We start from the raw sequence: 21,399 nt of genomic DNA on the forward strand, positions 1-21,399 counted from the left end.
TGAGTTGGAGTGCTCAGACCCTACATTTGCCTTCACTGTAACTCAGACAGTGACTGCATGTAGCCTAGTTGAGTCGGCCATTATTGTTAGGCCTATTTGTTTTGTTCTTTATGTTGTTATATAGGCTGGCCTAAAGATGTGTTTCCTGTTCATGGTCCTTGCTCATTTTATGTTAAAATGCATTAAGTTATGTAGGCCTATCACTTGTCAGTGCAATTCAACTTTCAAATTTAGTTCTGCCTTCTTGCCTTTTTGAAAAGATTTTTCCCATTAAAATACCATTGTGACAACCAACCCCATAGTGTGTGACAACCAACCCCATAGTGTGTGACAACCACCCCCATAGTATGTGACAACCAACCCCATAGTGTGTGACAACCAACCCCATAGTGTGTGACAACCAACCCCATAGTATGTGACAACCAACCCCATAGTGTGTGACAACCAACCCCATAGTGTGTGACAACCAACCCCATAGTGTGTGACAACCAATCCCATAGTGTGACAACCAACCCCATAGTGTGTGACAACCAATCCCATAGTGTGACAACCAACCCCATAGTATGTGACAACCAACCCCATAGTGTGTGACAACCAACCCCATAGTGTGTGACAACCAACCCCATAGTGTGTGACAACCAATCCCATAGTGTGACAACCAACCCCATAGTATGTGACAACCAACCCCATAGTGTGTGACAACCAACCCCATAGTGTGTGACAACCAATCCCATAGTGTGACAACCAACCCCATAGTGTGTGACAACCAATCCCATAGTGTGACAACCAACCCCATAGTGTGTGACAACCAACCCCATAGTGTGTGACTACCAACCCCATAGTGTGACAACCAACCCCATAGTATGTGACAACCAACCCCATAGTGTGTGACAACCAACCCCATAGTGTGTGACAACCAATCCCATAGTGTGACAACCAACCCCATAGTGTGTGACAACCTACCCCATAGTGTGTGACAACCAATCCCATAGTGTGACAACCAACCCCATAGTGTGTGACAACCAACCCCATAGTATGTGACAACCAACCCCATAGTGTGTGACAACCAACCCCATAGTGTGTGACAACCAACCCCATAGTGTGTGACAACCAACCCCATAGTGTGTGACAACCATCCCCATAGTGTGTGACAACCAACCCCATAGTGTGACAACCAACCCCATAGTGTGTGACAACCAACCCCATAGTATGTGACAACCAACCCCATAGTGTGTGACAACCAACCCCATAGTGTGTGACAACCAACCCCATAGTGTGTGACAACCATCCCCATAGTGTGTGACAACCAATCCCATAGTGTGACAGCCAACCCCATAGTGTGTGACAACCAACCCCATAGTATGTGACAACCAACCCCATAGTGTGTGACAACCAACCCCATAGTGTGTGACAACCAACCCCATAGTGTGACAACCAACCCCATAGTGTGTGACAACCAACCCCATAGTGTGTGACATCCAACCCCATAGTGTGTGACAACCATCCCCGTAGTGTGTGACAACCAACCCCGTAGTGTGTGACAACCAACCCCATAGTGTGTGACAACCATCCCCATAGTGTGTGACAACCAACCCCATAGTGTGTGACAACCATCCCCGTGATGGGGTTGGTTGTCACAATGTGTCAGAGTGTCTTTGATAATGAATTGCCTCTTTGTTACAATGAGTTGGAAAATGAGAGGGACACACATTTAACCTTCAATTTAATGTAGGAATGACTATTGAAAGATGTTTTCATGATGAGCAATCATCAAAACAGTAAAAAGTGTGACAACCAACCCCGTTCTCCCCTACTTTATTCAGTATTGTTATCTTGATGAATATTCAGGGTTTGTTATGTTTCTCTCTGAATAACTAAGTGGTTTCATCACTGCAGTGAAATGAGGCAAGCGTTTTATCTGAGCAGGTTGTGCATAGCCGTACAATCACCCTGCCTTATTTAGCAGCCAGCGGATTTAAACCATGTAATTAGTCTGGGTTTCTGTGGAATCTGTAAATTATTTTCCCAGTTTCATATATCTTGTATCTCTTTGTCATTGTTCTGATCGTTGTCTCCATCATTGGCTATGTTTCTCACAAAGATAATTGCTGATATCAGGGCACACTGGGCAAGACACATAAATGTTTAGACCATTAGACAGGTAGTTGGAGGAGAAAACACAGGCACACATCAGCATCATAATAACCCAAATTGTCAGCTGTCCATCACAGTTTACTGTACTGTACCTTGCTCTAGCTGTGGGCCGACATAAAGATAGCTTTTTGGCTTCATGTCCAAATAAAGTGTCAGCTATTCTGGCCAAACTGTTTTGGCTTGTCAGCGGTCTGTTTATTTGACTGCTCTTTTTTTTGTGCTGTGTTGTTGCAGCATCACTGCACCGATAAGATAAATGATATTATAACCAGTTATTTTGTTATAATTATGTTGTTTTGGGCTGGAATTTCCTCCAAACTGTATTTATTTTGGCGGCTTTCCCAACCTTCTCAGTTGAAAACTCTCTGGAAGCCACCGATTTTTGGCGAGATTATAAGTAATTTAATATCATAGAGATATTCTAGTTGTTAGCTGTTAACAAACATCAAGTATTGGTGCTATATCAGCCTCCATCAAATCCCACAACTGTTAGATCCCAGTTCTGTCCCAGACAAGTGGAACCGGCCTGTCTAGAGCATCAGATACGGGTCTAGAGGAGGAACATAGATGGTCTTGTTTCTTGCCTCAGCTCTGCCAATAAGGCTGAGAAGTGGCAGCTGGAATGTTTGTGTTAGGGCTTTGCTGTGGTGAGGTGTCACGGTGCTGAGCCTTGCTCTGGCGCCTGCTCTCTCTCCACCTTGCCTAGAGGCATACAGACACTGCTATTAAATCTTCAGGACACACAGTAGATGAAACCGGCAGAAGATCTCTGGTCTTTATCGGAGCTGTCCAATCATCTCAAAGGCGTTTTCAACATGAAGCCCGCCTTTATGGGCGTGATGATGTCTGATCAGAGATTCTGTCTAAAAATGCTGAATCAGAACTTTTGATGTCATTTGTCAGGTGCTAATTTGAGATTTTGGGTGTCAGGTTTGATTGTCCACTGATGTTCCTGCAGGCTTTGGTCATTGGTGGGGAAACAGTCAAAGTGGAGACCAAAATAGAATCCCAGAACTCATTGGTTATATTATTTAGTTTTTTAATTAATCATTGCTTTTAATTCACGTTTAATGTTCTTTGTCTTCAAATGAATTATGAAATATCCCTTTACTTTATTTGTGCTTATTACAACCATAAACTGCATAAATAATGGACATAGTATCTGTGATGTCATCCATCTGTTTCCTGAAGTGCTGTTTTGAAAACGATCTGCGGCGGCCATATTGGAAATGTTGAACTCAACATAACTGCTGTCGAGCGATTGTGATGTAAAGAGGTGGGGTTTGAGCCTCCTAGCCAACAGCTACAGTGTTCCCGCCTGTCAATCAAGTCAGCTGTGCCTCCCATAATGGAAAACTTGTCATCTTAATATCTTCAAAATTGCAGCGTCAGTGTGTGCCGATCAAGAAATGAGCTATCCAGACTACACTTGTTTTTTGTACCAGGCTATAAACATGTTTATTTCTGCTGTAAAGATCTGCTTTTTTGAATTGGTGTGTATGTGGTTTCTTGTACTTCCTGAGCCAGCCTCAAGTGGACACTTAATGAACTGCACTTCCTTATAGGCCTTACATTTTTAGACCGGAGGTTGCCGCTTGATTAGAACAAGGCTTGGACCTGTAGGTATAATAGTGCAGGTGTTTTGAATTGTCCAACAGCAGATCATGTGATTTAGATCAACCAAACTTCCTGTGAATGTAAGCTCTACAGACTGAAACCATTCTCAACGTTCAACTAAAGTAGAGGTAGAGGAAGACATTAAAATCTTATGTAGATAAAGCTATTTCTAAGATTGTATGAAACATGCATGATGATTTGCTATGTAAATGCTACTCTCTCTTTGCATGACAATTGAATCATCTAAGGATTACATGAGGGGGTAATGAGCAGAAACATGGAGTCTCACACTTAAGTCGTGTAAGCACACGATAACAATTGTGACTTCATGTGGTAAGATTAGCCAAACATATGCACGCTGCAGAAGGCTTTGAAAAATGAGATGCTGGGAAAAAAACCTGCTATACAATATCAGTTAATGTTGTGTTTTTGATAAATATTCATAGACCAGTAATTTTTGTTTTGGAAATTTGGTCAAAGATATTTTTAAGAGCTGATTTTATGAGGCTGTAGTTTATTGTGTCCTGGATTTTTAGAACTGCGGTTTCTGTGGTATTTATTTATTTATTTTCAGCTCAGAGAGAAGAGAAAGATAACTATCATTAAAAGATTGAGTCTCATGAAAGGGATTTCTACCTCTCTATTAGTATTTTCATTCTCCCTGTCTTCCTCTCTGTGATAGATCTCTTCAGGTGCCAACCCGTATTGTAAAAAACATCTCCTCATTCCTGCAAATTGTTGTTGTGCCACTTTAAGTTTATCTCATTTTCTCCACTCTCTAAAAGTACAAAGTCTGTTTAATCCATTTGGTAAAGCCAGGAGGTGAATGTTCCCCCCAAAAGATAAAGATTAGTCTTAAAGCAATTAAGGAGGCAAATCCAGTAACTACATGGGAGATGCTTTCAAGTCAGCTTGTAGAGTAAATCTAAATAAGCCACAATAACTTCAAAAGCCATGTTTAGGAGTTTAGATTATCATCCTTGAATGAAGCTGAGATAGGACAAGACCAGACCACATGTGTAGTCTGCTGTTTGGCCTTTAAAGAGAGGGCATGAGTCGTCTGTATTAGCATCACCTTTCATGAAACATACACTACTTGTGAAAAGATTGGACACACCTTCTCATTCAATGGTTTGTATTTATTTTAATTATATTCAATAATGTAGATTAATACTGAAGACATCAAAACTATGAAATAATATGGTTTGGCCATAATCTGGATTACAACAGTAGTAGGACTAACCAGTGTGTGCTAACCCTACCTCTGAACAACACAACTGATGGTCTCAAACACATTAAGAAGGCAAGTCATTCTTAAAATTAACTCTTGACATAATTAGAAACCATTCCAGGAGACCACTTCATGAAGAAGACTGAGAGAATACCAAGAGTGTTAAAAGCTGTCATGAAGGAAAAAGGGGGCTACTAAAATCTAAAATATAAAACATATTCTGCTTTGTTTTTAACACTTTTTTGTGAATTAAATAATTCCATATATGTTCTTTCATAGTTTTGATGTCTTCGGTATTAATCTACAGTGTTTCAAATAATTCAAATAAATACAAACCCTTGAATGAGAAGGTGTTTCCAAACTTTTAGTGAACCCTCAAAATAAATATTTGCCACATTAGTCACAAGGAAAAGATTTCTGTGGTAGGTCCAAGCGGCAACCTCCGGTCTCAAAATATGAAGCCCATGCAGAAGTGTTATAAACTGCAATACATTGAGAATCCGCTTGAGGCTGGCTGCAGAAACACCGGAAACCACATACACACCCATTCAAAGAAGACGATCTTTGCAGCATTAATAAACATGTTTACAGCCTGGTTCAGAAAACGGCTTGGCTACAGTAGCTAATTTCTCTATCGGCACACACTGTACTTGGGGTGATTTTTTTTCTATATAGATATTAAGATTATGAGTTTTTGCCCAAATAAGGACATGACTGATTTGACTCCCGGGTGGGTACGCATAGCTATTGGCTCAGAGGCTCAAACTCCGCCCCTTTATGTCACACTCTGCCTTGGTAAGTTCCACATTTCCAATATGGCTGCCTCCGTTGATTGGCTTTAAAACAGCTCTCAGGAACAGATGGGTGACATCACGGATACTACGTCCATATTTTATACAGTCTTTGGGTAGGTCATGTGCTGCTGCCCAATCATAGTTAATGAATGAATCATTTTCACTCAATGGGCCCCCGAATAATCAGAGGTACAATGAATACAGCCTGATTTCCAAAATGTGGGTAAAATATTAACAAATATTAGGAGGCGTTTAAAACACTCGATAAAGCACTTGGTTCCTGTTGTAAGGTTCCTCTAAATGACGTATCCTTTCAAATCATGAACAGCTCCATGATAGTGGAGAGTGTTTTGTGTTGTACTGATACTCATTATATAACCCTCTGAGGTAATGTGATTTATGATCCTGGGCTGTACAAATAAAAGTTGTCTTGACATGCATGCAGGGTAAATGATCAGTAAGCATGTAAAGGCTCACTGTCTTGTCCTTCTCCTCACAGAGAAAAACTGTGATGCTACATTCTTTTCATAGCTGTTAGTGAGAAAGTGGGGTTATTATGTGTGTGTGCTTGATAACAAGAAGGAGAAAGAGAGTGAAGAGAACATTCCTTTCTCACTCCCACTCTCCTTCACCACACCCCCATTGCTACTCGCTGCCACCCCACCCCCAGTTTCCTTCCTGTGCTTTTTTTAGAGTCTATTGGATGTTTTTCCCACATCCGGCAACAAAGCCAGCCTTTTTATGCCATAACCTAACAGCATGGTGTTCTGTGGTTCAGCTACACACACGCATGGTCAAATGTAGGAAATTAATTGAAGCCCACTCTATCCCTAACTTCATGTCCTCAATCGCTTCAGCTGACAGATTGCACAGGTAGTCGAGGTGGGCGCCGTGTCTTGTATTGTCAGAATCTACAATATGTTCTTTGTCCTTTAACAGTGAAGTATCAGCTTACACAGAGGATGTGTTGTCTGTATCTTGGACTTCAGCCATAGCAGTAAAAAGACCTGTCTTGTACACTTTATTTCCCTGACCTTGATGTACGTTTTTGATAAAATTGTGTCTTAGAATTTTGATTTTGTCAATTTTTATTGTTTAGTTTTCAAGAGTCTGAGAGATGCAGGTCTTAGAGAAGCTGTTAATGTACAGTGATACTGCTTGAGGGGTGGATTTAATTTGTAAGAGAGGTCTGATTTTGTATTTATTCATTTACAAGGGGAAATGCAGATAAATTAACAGCAGTATAGTTTAAGGTTTTATATGCTAGATTTAACCAGTGAGCTAATAAATATCCACACAATCAGGGCTTTATTATTTTAGTAATTTTAACTGTTATCTTATTCAAATTTTATTTATTTATTCATTCATTTATTTATTTTATTTATTTACTCAGTTTTATTGATATTTTTAGCCTTAGTTTTATATCCAACTCTTATCCTTACCCTTTTTAAATCTATTTATTTTAAGTATTTGTATTCTGAATTGTGATGCTTTAACTTATTTTAATTACATATATTTTATTTTTTGTGCGCATTAGTCTCATTTTTATTTTCTGTTATTTTAATTTTAATTTTAATTTTAATTATTATTATTATTATTATTATTATTATTATTATTATTATTATTATTATTATTAATTATTATTTTCCCCTAGTATGTATTTCCATCATTTTATTATTTCTGCTTCTTTCTTGTTTTTTAATCACTGTAAAGCACTTTGGGTTGCATTTGATTTGTATGAAAGGTGCTATATAAATAAAGATTGATTGAACAATCCCAGACATTAACCACCCTTTGGATCCACTTTGTTTCTGACAAACTCCCATTTAACAGGTCACAGTTTCTCTCCTGTGTGTCTTCAGTAAAGTAGGAGAGGAAAGGATACATTAATAAAAGTTGCAGTTTAGGTAAAGCATGTATTTCTTTAGGCTCTGGAAGTGCAGCAAACTTAAAACCTAACATAGTCTTCTAAAAATCATCATCATAATTGGCTTTGTTCGGATATAAAGGTATAATGTCAAAAGTCTCTCAAGTGTTTTATGATGACAGTCTATGGGGAGATTCGTTTTGAGCCAAAGGGGATGTGTTCTTTTTGTTGTAGAACCAGTTTTCCACTGGAACAAACTGGGAGCATGTGTGGAAGTATCCCATCCAGCTCAACAGATTTATGAGGTTGCCTCCTATAGCAACTTTATTGCTATTTTAACACATACACCACCTCGAGGCACCCAGAGCAAAAAATGGTTTTCATTTGTGTATGGAGTGTTAGGGACTTTCTTGGGTTAGATCTGCAGCTCAAAAAGTAGAAGTTAGCACACTGGGCGAACAGCTTTGTTAAATGTGCCGTACATAAGTACATGACAGTGTTTGACCCTCTTGTACTGAAGGTTTCCTGCAATACAGTATAGAATTTCTTTCCTCTATTGAAGTGTTTGAATAAGCAGTTCTTAAATGGACCTCTTAACTTCATAATAAACATCATGTAAATATAACATTATTACCCTCCACTCTTCTCAATAGTCATTACAAACCAGAGCAATTTTCAAAGTGCCTATTAAAATTCTGACACTTGTGTTTATCAGTGTTTGTCCTCATCGTCGTTCCCAGTGAATTAATTCCCTCAGTAAGAAGACATTTTCCCTCTATTATGCTGCCTTGGCTGAGTTTGAATCACCAAGCTCATCTGTTTTGCCTGATGTAGTCAAAGCAATGAAAAACCAGCTGTCTAGTCAGTGAAGGGGTGCCTTGCCAGTTGAGCTGTGGAATCCACATAAGCAAGCAGGATAATCTCTTCCACCCAGACCTAATATCATATCCTGGGATGGAAATGCAGATAGCTCTGTTTGCGCAACCTTGACGTAACAGGATGTAATTTGATGTGACAACGGAATAATGTATAGTGTGATATCCAAAATCTCATCACATGGACAGGGGGCTACTGCTCTTTGTTTTAATGAAATTTCAGCTCTTAATATTCTGAAGTCGTCTCATGTGATGCTTTGTTTTGTATTAAATGCAACTTGGTAATGGAGGAATGACACATGGGTGGACCTAACACCTTTTTATCAATGTGGTGACTTGCTCCCAATCTTTGTTAGCTACGTCAGGTTTGGTTGAAGTGTGTTTACTTACACACTTTGAAAATAGAGTATGGCTGGATTATTTACTTCCTGCTTTTACATATATGGCTGCTGCTGCCGATTGGCTTCAAAATAGCGTCCAGAAACAGATGGGTGACGTCACGGATACTACTTCCATATTTTTTACAGTCTATGGTGGAAACGAGCCATAAGACTCTGCAAGTTACAGACTTCAGAGCAGCGAAGGGGGCTGATTATTTAGAATAATCCCTCCTAATTTAAATAAATAATAAGACCCAACACTATTTACTATGTATGTTAAGTTACATAAGTAAAGAGAGAGAGAGAGTAGATCAAACATAACTGGCCTCATATACAATTTTAATGTTTGAAGTGTTGATTCTTACTGTTCTGTTTTTTTGTTTTTCACTCTGTAAAGCACTTTGAATTACTCTTTGTATGACTGGTGCTTTATAAATAAACTTGCCTTGCCTTGCCTTGCCTTGGGTGGAACCAATTTTCAAAAGTAGAATCATATTTGTGTTTTAATTTAATAAAGTGGGGTTTTTGTTTTACTTCATTCATATACAGTATAACAAACAATCCAGACAACATAAGTCATACAGGGTGAGGTAAAGTGTATTGACATGATATACCATGTAGTCAATACATAAGAATTAAAAAAAAGGGAGTATGGGTGTGGCGTGAGCTGTGTTACTCAACACTATAGTTCCTTGTAGTAATGTTTCATCAGCAAAAAGAGATGATAAACTAGAGGTTTGAGAAAATGTTTGGTAACAGTAGAATTGGGATGAAAACCTTGAACGAAATGTTTCCCATAGAGAACCTTTTGTCTATTTCTATACCATGGACTTGATGTTTGTTTGATCAGGTGTCACCATAGGTACAAAGGACCTGCTTTGAACAGTGCTAAAGGCTATTTTGGGATAAAGTAGGACGCCTATCCTTAGAGATGTTTTTTTCCAGAGTTGTCTTGATCAGCAAATCTTCTTAATCTGTTTAAAATCACAACGGTTGCTTAGTGTTTCCCTCAACTCCAAAGGAATGTCAGTGATCACATCATGGGAAAGTTGGGTTTTTTTTCCCACTTGGACAGATTACCTGAGAGCACACTGTCTGCCTCTTACTAGCTGCAACATGTAAAAAAAAAAGACCTGAAGCGTTGGTTCACAAGGCTCACTTAGACACACACACACAAGAGCTGGCTGCATGCAGAAACTTGCTCAGAGACACAGGCTTTGCTGCAACCTTGAACTCTCCATGCCACTGAGAGCCACCACTTAGGCTACTCAGGCAGTGTGAGCTCAGAAGCGACAGGGCTCGATCGGGAGGCAATTCAAGCAACACTTTAAATAAAAGGTTATTTCAATACTTCATGTGCAGGAGAAACCACAGTGTAGATTTTCATTAATTCTGCAGACAGGAAGTGACAACAAAGCTTATCAATTTCCACCACTAGGGGGCAAATCTGACACCACACAGCCAGACTTGGCATGTATTCACAGCACAAAGTTAAATTGACTTTAGTGTGAACACTCATTGGCTGAGTGAGACATCCTAATCAAATATTAGCATTTTAAGTTTCTTCCTGACAGATCGTATCTAAATGTAATATACTGCCTTTTTTTGTTTACTACAACTCACGGTCATATTACATACCCATATTTATTTTTATTTATTGCTTAATCTGTCATTACCAACCATAATCAAACAATCAATCAATCTTTATTTGTATAGCGCCAAATCACAACAAACGTTATCTCAGGATGCTTTTACAAACATAGGAGGTCTAGACCACTCTATGTCAAATTATGAACAGAGACCCAACTTCAATACAGGGTAAGACTCAGTCTGACCCCACCTTAATCCATCATGAGCATTGCACATCGCAGTATTTAGCTAGTTACAGTGGCAAGGAAAAACTTCCTTTAACAGGCAGAAACCTCAGGCAGAACCAGACTCATGTTAGACAGCCATCATGCCTCGACCGAGTTGGGTCTGGAAAGACGGATGGAAGGGAGTAAGAGAGAGAGGTGATAGTGATGAGACGAGTAGTAGAAGCTGTTGCAGCTGGAGTCCAGAACGTCTGCAGCAGGAGGACGTCTACGGCAGCTCAGAGGAATCTACGAGACAAGGGAGCTCAGGGACTCCAGAAAGGTCTATGGTTAGTAACTTTAATGGGACAGGCAGAGTTAAAGTAAATGATGAAGAGGTTGGGGGGGAAGGGGGTGAACTAGGATCCCAGTGTGTAAGTGCGCCAGTTCCCCCCGGCAGTCTAGGCCTATAGCAGCATAACAAAAGCTGGTCCAAGCCTGATCCAGCTCTAATTATAAGCTTTATCAAAAAGGAAAGTTTTAAGCCTACTCTTAAAAGTGGAGAGGGTTTCTGCCTCCGGACCCTGACTGGCAGATGATTCCAAAGGAGAGGGGTTTGATAACTCCATAATCACACCATGTCAACCTGTCAGTACTGAATCATTTTTAATACTGCCTGTAATTACTGCTATTTAATCTAAATTCCATTTGTAACATTGTATATATCTAAATTGTATTCTATCTTTTTTATTTTTACTTATTTAATTTTTAGTTTACTTAATAATACTTCTTCTTGATTGTAGTTTATGTCTGGGTTGCTGTAACAACTCAATTTCCCCCCCCGGGGGATCAATAAAGTAATATCTTATCTTATCTTTTTATAGCTCTGTTTTGGTCTCTACCCCCAAGAGTATGAGAAAAGAAGAAACATAAATCGATCTTGAGCAGCAAGATTATACAAGTTCATGACTCGTCCCTATTTTTGTCAGCAGTATGTTTGGTGTTTGTTACAGTCAGAAGAGATTGTTGTTGTCTGCCTGTAGGTTTGTAAAAGCATTGAGACAGAAGCAATCATTAAGTAAGATTTTCCTGAGGTTGTAGAAGAAGAAGAAAGGTACTTTATTAATCCCCATGGGGGAAATTCAATTTTTTCACTTGTGCTATTTTTTTTTTGTTGGACATGCTACACACACAGTTTACAATCATGCACACACATGCAGTGAACATGCTTAGGGAGAGATGTCAGAGTGAGGATGCTGCCATCAACCAGCGCACCTCAAGCAGTTGGGGGTTTGGTGCCTTGCTCAAGGGAACCTTAGCAGTGCTCAGGCAAGTGAACCAGCACCTCTCCAGCCACCAGTCCACTTGCCAAACTTCGTCCATACGAACCGGCGACCCTTCGGTTCCCAAGCCAAGTCCCTATGGACTGAGCTGCTGCCGCCCCATTGTATTAGTAAGCATGAGTATTAAACTAAACCATTAAGCAGCAGTATGTTGCACAATTTATAGATGCTTAGTTTGCAACGAGAGAGTTATTTCACACCAACTTTCAGAGCCAAAAGTGTGCAACGTTATTCAATGCAGCTTTTAATGAACTGCCTCACTCGATAAGTCTTCTGGATCAATTTTTAAATGGCTGTCAAAGACTTTCATCAGCCTCAACATTGTGAAAACCAAATGTTTTTAAGGCTTTTTTAAGAAGTGGACTGACTTGTGTGTTTTTTTTTCATATCAAACTAATATCTAAGATACATCAGTATCACATCATGTTTTGTTTTTGTCCTTCTGGGAAATGTCAGGCCGATGATACATTTTTAGAGGTCACATATTTTCTGCACCATGATCCCCAAACGACCCCCCCCCCCCCCCAACACACACTTTTTTCCTTGGTTGGAGCCTGTGAGAGCTCTGCAGTGTTTTCTGTGTCCATCTCTGCCAGCGCCGGTCTACACAGGCCTTATTTGGAATGTCAGAACTGATAGTAGTGGGAGTCAAACAAAGCTTCCCACTCATTTATTTTCTCTTCTTAGTTTCTAGCTGCAGCGGTCCCTTTTTACAAACCCAACCAGCAGAGGATTGTTTCAGAGCACACAGTGCAGATTACTGTGACTGCTCGCCTGTCCTAATGTGTGTGTGTAATTTAAGTGAAAGCTGAGAGAGATGACAAAACTCAACAAGTACACGCTTTTCAACTCGTGGATTTTTCCAAGCTTTCTCTATTGAAGCGGTTTAAAACCCCTAAATGTGTTTCGACTGTCTAAAAGCATGAGGCTTATCAAGACCTAGCTGAGTGAAGCAGCATTAGCACAGCATTAACCACTCAGCCCAGGTTTCCCACGGGATATAAAATGGATCCTTGTTACACTGGGAAATCGCCACAGAGATGCCGCTAAAGAGCACTTTGCTGCAATCACATCAGATATTGACGAACATTGTTTCCTGATTTGGAACTGCCGTCACTGTGGTGAAAAGGGAGCATCAAGAAATGTATAATCCAAACAGCTGAAAGATAAGACAAACAGCTCTTAAGCTGTAAATAGGGAACAGTTACAGATGGTCTCAGCAGTTACTGGATGCCTTGAATAATACTCACTTTAAGATTAGCTAGTTAAAGTAAATGATAGCTTTTGTTCCAGTGGCCGTGGATATAACTGGACTGGTTTGAGTCTGTGTTGCTCAACTCAGCAGTGGCACTGTTGGCTCTCACCGTGCTGCAGCTGCATGCTGAAGAGCAGCCAGATGTTTGAGATGGTGAAATGAGCCTAGTGAGCAGGAAACTGTTCTGCATGCCATAGGAATCGTCTTTGAAAACAGGAAGAGAACTTGTTCCCTGCTTATGGGCCTTTTCCTGTGGCATGACCGGAGGCAGGCCTTGTGTTTGACGGTTGCTGGGAGAAAGGTACTTGTGTTTGTATGGCAATGGCCTTTTAAGGGTACAAACATTCTAGGAAGCTTTAGACCTGTTTAACAAGGGATTTGTTTCCACAGAAGCTAAAAACATCAAATAGTCCACTACCTCATGTGGGCTTGTTTTCACATTAGTTTCACCTTGGCACCTGATACTTTTTGCTGTAATGTGACTAGAGGCTGCTTTTTAACCTTTTTCACCCTCTCTCATTTCATAAAAAAACAAATCCTGACATGTATTCTGAACTTCTTCTTTTATTTCTTCCTCTTATGTCTGCGTGGATTAAACATTCCTTATCCTAAAACCTCTGCCGTAAAGAATCTGTTATGTTTTGATTTATGTTAACCTTACCACGCCCTCAAGCAGTTCCCAAGCCTGAGATTGTGCCCTCTTCAAGTTAAATACATCATGCAGATCTTCAAATGTGGAAAGCAAGGGTTCACAGAGAGGGTGTTTCCAGCACAGATTGTTGAACCAATGAGAATGTAAGCCTGTGTTACCTCCAAATTAAACCCTTTGGGCTTTACCAGCAGCTCAGCCTATAAAGAATTGGCAGGCAAAAGCTGTATCTGTGACTAGCTCTGTGCTTTTTAAGTGGTAAGAAGTTATCTTGTCTAACAAATGATGATGAAACCATGAATGATTTTCAGTTTGCTTAATGCAAATGAAATATAACTTGTAGTTTCCCGGGTGTACATCATATACTGAAGGGATCCCTTTTACTCTGGAAGCTACAGTGATGCGTGCTGCACAGGATTGCTCCTGAGTCCAGGGAGCCCTCAGTTCTCCTCCTCAGTTAAATGTCTCTGTGGCTAAGAATGACATGTAGATGAGAGGCGACAGCAGTGTCAGGAGCTCTGTGAGCCACATGGCCATGGGTGATGTGATGTGACGGCTTGTCACTGCGATGTTGGTGACCTATGGTATGTCTGCAGTGGCGTGGCCTAGCTGGTGCTGCAGTGATGCCTTGACAGAATCTGCCCTCCCCTTTTCCACAAACAGTCACACATCCCATATTTTGTTCCCAGGATCATTTCACTACCATCCTGTCATCCTGGAAATCTGGGGATAGGAACCAAAGCTCCTGAATTGTGTTGCGGTACCCGACTGGAGATTATACTCAGTTTTCTTAAACAGAGGCCATCTTAACATGAGAGTATTTTGTGTGTTAGATCATTTGTATCAAAATCAGTCTCAGACATGAGCTAAACTAACAAAGAGCAGCTCTAATTACTATGTCAAGTCACCCTGAGGTCAGAGCATCATTGTAAGGGGCTTGAATGACCAGCGACTGCAAAGATAGCAGCACTGCTTGCAACCTTTTTTGGGCTCTCTACGTTCTCTACTTGGGTTGATGCATATATTTATTTTAAAGCTGTGTCCTCCTTATGCCTCGGGGATATCACATTAAACTCATATGCTTGACTCAGAACAAAGGGAAGGCTAATGCAAAGACTGATAGGAATGCTGGCTTTTAATCTGTGCTTGTTGGATAATAGAGAGCTGGGTTTTGAAACGGGAGGTCTCTTTAACAGGATTTTTTTGTGCACAGGCTGCCTTTTATTAAAATAGCAAGTTTCTTCATGGAATGTTGGAGCTGAGCTACATTAACTGTTAAAAAAAAATCTGCCTTCAGTAAACATAATGGATGATTTCCCTTCAAAGGAGCTCTTATCATCTCTTTCCATTTCCCAGAGGCTGCTACAAAGCTGCTTCTCTTTTCTTCCTGCTGCCGCTGCTGCTGCTCATCCTTCTCTCCTGCCTGCTCTCTGGAGGGCAGCCTCAATCTAATACAACTGTGTCAGGAAGTGTGGGGATGCAAAGTGCTGATGAGCCAAAAGTAGCCCACCTCTGCAGTGTGCTGCTTCGTCCCAACACACGCCAGCCTGATTAGGAAAGCACACCGTGAACCTATGCTTGCATCCCTGTGCAGCCTTGTGGCAAATGCCCTGTAGAAACAAGATGAAATGTCTTTTTGATTAGCTGTATTCCAAGTGTGCCTCATTTTGAAATAAAAAAAGTGCTAGGCTTTTCAATTCGCTTCACTTGAAACACAAGCAGTGTTAGCAGCCTTTAATTCATCCACCAAAACACCCTGACAATTTTCTAAGAAGCGATTATGTCTGTTTTTTTTTCATCTAAATGTTGCTCTGAGAAATCTGGTGAAGTATTTTCTGTTCGCGGTGGCATATGTTTTCATGAAAGTTCAGTTATATATGGCTGCCCTCAAAGTTGTATTGTTTCTTTATTCTTATAATGCATTGTAAATTTCTGCAGATTTATGGATTAAAGCCACAAAAAAGACTTGTTGACCACCACAGAAGTTATAAATTGCCAGTATTGTGTAAGTATCTTCTCCTATTAGCTGCAACCCATACTATATTTATCCTGGAGCTGTTTTCTTGTTTCATAATATATCAAATAGATCACACACAGCTTTCTGTTGCTGGTAATTTGCTGTATAAAACAACTTATCAAGAAAAAAGGATTCAAAAGAAAACAGATTATAATAAAGACAAAGCAGAATGACAGCTCCCGATGGGTCTGAAATTAAACATTGCTTTGTGAGTCTATTTACTCAATTGTATCTGTCTCAGCCCCTGCTTCTTACTTTCCTTTAAATAATTAAAATATTCAAGATAATCTGAATTTATTATTCAATTTGTTTGGATATAGTGTAATAGCTTACAGTGGTAGACAGCTAGTTGAACCCTATCAAACTGAGCTCCACACTTCCTCAGCATTCTGCAGGCAGCTATCTGAATGTTGTATGTCAGCTGATCATTGGCACTGGTCTTAGGGCTCTTGTTTCTTATCTGGCAAAAAACCCTTTGCAACAGCATGCAACCTGCAGAACCGCATAAATATTATGTCTCCCTAGGAACACAAAAGTCATATTTATTCCTTTATTTAAAGGCAGCTTTTTTCCCCGTGTCAGATACCGAGAGGAAGGTTCTTCTTACCCACAAAGGAGTGGATTGCAACATGTTTCAGGGCTCTGGTGAATAGATTAAAGTCTGGTGAGCTCACAGTCTTCGAACATAGAAAAAACCTTCGAACTCTCTCAAACCTATACTCTTTAAGCATGCATGGCTCTGAGGGCTGTGCCACTGGACTGACAGATGGTACCAGGAGGCCTGGTGTTGCGTCCATGTGATGGCTCACCCGGAGCCCCATCCACACTGCTCAGCATCACCACACTGCTCAGCCTGACACACAAGCTACCAGCCCCTCTAGCTCCCAGGAATAGATAGCCTCTGTTGACAGGTCCAAGGTCAGGTTCTCCACTACCACAGTCAAAGGGCATCAATAAGCAGCAGCAAAAATCTTCCAATCAAAAAAATCCATATAGCATGTGTAATGTGTTTTTCTACTATGTATTGAAACGTTGAGGTCTCCATGATACATGCTCTAACTGCTAGCAAAGCACATTATGTTGTAAGCCAGGTTTTTGTAATAGTAATATGTTTAAAGGTGACATATTATGCTCTTTTTCATCAAAACATATTGGTCTAAGAGGTCCCCAAAACATGTCTTTGAAGTTTATACTCAAAAAACCACTTTGAAATCAGATTTTGGTCTGCCTGTAAACCCCTCTTTTTCAGCCCTGCTCAGAACAGGCTGTTTTCTGTGTCTGTGCCTTTAAATGAGAATGAGCTCTCTGACCACGCCCCCTCAGGAAGTGGATGTGCCCTCGGCTCTCCAGCACATTGATCTAATGTTTACATGTTGGCTGAATAGACACGGCTGCTCACAGACCCATGTTACTTCAACCCTCTGAATCTGATCCAGAATCTGATCCTGATGGAGAGGCGCCTGCAGCAGGACCTTTCTGAAGGATTGGTCACAGACTTTGTGTTTCTTGTTGTTTTATTTGTCAGCATGTCGACGTGTGTCTTGGTACACAGCTACCAACATGTAGCTATGTGGCTATGCTAACTAGCGCTAGCACTTTTCCATGAAAAATAAAAATCATCCACTAGATCTTCAAATCTGCAGACATGGGGAGTAAAACCGACCTTTGTGTTTATTAAGAAAGCCTACAACTAGCATGCCTCCCTCCTAAGCTCCTTGTTAGCACACATGTGTGCAGATAATGAAAAAGGAGGAGGAGTTGAGTTGTATTTTATAAGGTCTATGTGCTGAACAAGCTGGAGAAATCAAAAAAGGTGCAGAATGGATTTTTTTCATTTCTGGGGGGTTTGTAGACATGCCAGGGACACATATTTCAGGTAGAGAACCATTAAAAAGTCGATTTTGCATGATATGTCACCTTTAAATAAAGCTGTTCTCATTACTAACATAGACACTGAAGCGGCTGAGTTACATATAATCACAACAGAAAACCAATGTAAGCATCAATGCTCACATCTCTCAGATGATCGGTATATAATGCATACATTTTAGCTGCTCATGCAGCAGGAGTCACTTTCAAAGTGATTCAGAGCTTCTAAGCTCATTAAATGTTAATCAAAAAATCTATTTTCAGATCACTTGGAGATCTGTCATGAGGATTTCAGGCCAACTAGGAGGCCACTGCTTCCGAGTACTGAACACTGAGTGAGCAGGGTAGTCCTTTTCGTTTAAAATTAACTTTAAAATGTGTTGGAGTTGAAATGTGAGTTTGTATTTTTTTTTTAGTATTAGGATGCACACAGGTCTAAGTTTGAGGTTACACAGTCTTGTGAAGCTTCATCTTCTGAACTAAGAGCTGCCACTAGAGTCCATCTTTGAATGGCACTGGTGCAGAAGTGAGGCAACCCTGTCCCTCAATGGCTTTTTGCAACACATCCACTGTCCTTTCCATTATTCATGATGTGTTTTCTCAGACAGTGCCTTGAACCATGAGGAGCACTTCTGTCTGTCTTCTCCAGAAAAGAGCCCTGTGGTAGAAAAGAGAGTGTGCATGAGCTGCAAACACTAGAAGGCCTGTTTTCATCTGCATTTGGAGAAAAACAGATGTCCATCGGTCTGTGGAGAGCCAGGGTCTTTAGGAGTTTGTATCTCAGTGAAGATGGCAAAAAGAGGAGTTGTTGATGGAGACATGCTGCAGATTGACTTATCGGACATTTCAAAGTTAAAACCATGTGTGTTTCTGTAGTAACATGGCATCAAGCAAACAGACCGCTGTTGGATCATCTGATATTGCCCTCTTTCTTTTCTCCTTTTTTCTAATTTAGGTTCACTTTTATGGCAAACTATGTCTTAGAAAATTACTTTCTTTTGCAAACATTACAGTTTTACTTGTTTTTATTAGAGAAGGTTCACTGAGCTCCTATAATCCTATTTGATTACAGTGTTTGGTCCTTTAAGAACAAATGTTGTCTAATTTAAATTCATGGTTACATAACCATGAATGTAAAACGATCAGTAGTTCTATGATACATTTCTACCCTCTATTTGGGGTCGAGAGCCTTCAGCCGCTCGCCCCTCCGCCTCTGGTACTCTCTCCCCCTGGACGTACAAACATCCACCTCTCCCACCACCTTCAAATCCCACCTAAAAACTCACCTTTTCCACCAAGTATACGCACCATAATCCGTCTCCTTGGGACTGGAATGACTTACCCTCCCCCTTTCATTTTTCTAATATTATATCTTTATTCTAATGTATGTATTTATTTACAGTTGAGTGTTGCTTTTGTTATTGCTATGTTGTAAGGTGACCTTTGGTGTCCAGAAAGGCACCTATAAATAAAATGAATCATTATTATTTCCATCAATTTTATTTATTGATTACTCAAAACCATGTCAAGTGATACTATTGATCATTCTTGTAGTATTGTAATTCAGTTTTAAACAGAGGATTTTCTTGAAAAGTGACTTAGTTCAAATCATTCTGACCCATGAATGAGATCTCTATTGATGATTTTATTCTGACAATATATTACTGAAACACTTAAAGGTGACACATCATGCAAAATCAATTTTTTAATGGTTCTCTACCTAATATGTGAATATGTGTCCCTGGCATGTCTACAAACCCCCCCGAGAATGAAAAAAATCCATTCTGCCCCTGTTCTGATTTCTCCACCTTTCTGTAAATGTGTCCTGAAACGAGCCGTTTCAGTTTTCAGTGTTCTTCATACGTCACAACGCCATCCGGTCTGTAACAGAAGTCAGAGCTCGGAGCTTGTTCAGCCCATAGACTGTATAAAATACAACTCAACTTCACCTCCGTTTTTCATTCCCTGCACACGTGTGCTAACAAGGAGCTTAGGAGGGAGGCATGCTAGTTGTAGGCTGTCTTAATAAACACAAAGGTCAGTTTTACTCCCCACGTCTGCAGATTTGAAGATCTAGTGGAGGGTCTTTATTTTTCATGGAAAAGTGCTAGCGCTAGTTAGCATAGCCACATAGCTACATGTCGTAGCTGTAGCTGTGTACCAAGACACACGTCGACATACTGACAAATAAAACAACAAGAAACGCTAAATCTGTGACCAATCCTTCATAAAGGTCCTGCTGCAGGCGCCTCTCCATCAGGATCAGATTGTGGATCAGACTCAGAGGGTTGAAGTAACGCGGGTCTGTGAGCAGCCGTGTCTATTCAGCCAACATGTAAACATTAGATCAATGTGCTGGACAGCCTACGGCACATCCACTTCCTGAGGGGGCGTGGTCAGAGAGATCATTCTCATTTAAAGGCACAGACACAGAAAACAGCCTGTTCTGAGCAGGGCTTAAAAAGGGTTTTACAGGCATAACAAAATCTGATTTCAAAGTGTTTTTTTGAGCAATAAACTTTAAAGACATGTTTTGGGGACCTCTTAAAACCAATATATTTTGATGAAAAAGAGCATAATATGTCACCTTTAAAGTCACAGGGTTTGTGAATTCACAATCCTGTTCTGCCTCTAACTGAAGTGACACACTTTACAACATCTTGTTGCCAGAAGAAAAAAAAAGGTAACACATTGTTCACATTCGCTTGGCTTCAACATTAGTCACATACATCTTTGTTCTCTTTTTGTCTGTGGCTGAATGCTTTGGCTTCTTCTTCCCTCTTGTCAGTTGTTGTCATGGAGCCTAAGGAAGTTTCAAGTGTTTGTGAGTTGATTACCTTACAGTACTGAAATAACCAAAGGCTTACTTGGTTGCTGGAAAATCAGTAAATGTACTTGCAACGATTACAATCATGCTTTAAAGAACAGCCTTAGCTTGAGTATAAGAGTTTGAAGTGAGAAGAAATGCAAATGTATGATGTCCTCCATAATCGATCTTATACTCACTGTTCTTAATGTCTCTCTGTTGTTTAGATACAACTCCAACATCAGCATAATCAACATGACCCATCCACATCCATTCAGTATTGTTGAAACAAAAACACTGTTATTAGTTTTGATAAAGGAGGCTTCATGACTCACAGAGATAATTGTGCAGTGATTAAAAATGTGAGGATATAACTCTGAGCAATTGTTCAGAGCTTTAGCAGAAGTAATACAGACACGAACAGAGTAGAAATGTAGTGAACTGCAGGATTCACTCCAAACCCTCAGGCTATGAATCATCTTAATCTAATGTGTGCCAGCAGGTGGAAATGACTCAAATTTGTTCCCACAGTGAAATATGCAACACACTGATACTCCTCTCCTGTGGCTGGATTGGTGTACCATCAGCAACATTTTGTTTCCATACAGGCCCCACATTAAAGCATGGTCAGATAATAACTCATATTTATGTGTTTACAGCAGTGTGTCTAAGATTGACTCTAGATAGACAATTTCCTTCTCAGTGAATTGCTGTTTATGACACGCAGGCTCCCGTGAAAGCAAAGACCC

At 40.2% G+C, this 21,399-nt stretch overlaps 1 protein-coding gene across 1 annotated transcript in view; it reads left to right on the forward strand.

Annotated features, from left to right (window-relative positions):
• The window catches only part of zmp:0000001236 (mastermind-like protein 2), a 52,346-nt gene that overhangs the window by 18,126 nt on the left and 12,821 nt on the right, over positions 1 to 21,399 (forward strand).

This window comes from Notolabrus celidotus, chromosome 14 (genome assembly GCF_009762535.1).
Source record: "Notolabrus celidotus isolate fNotCel1 chromosome 14, fNotCel1.pri, whole genome shotgun sequence".
Lineage (NCBI taxonomy): Eukaryota > Metazoa > Chordata > Actinopteri > Labriformes > Labridae > Notolabrus > Notolabrus celidotus.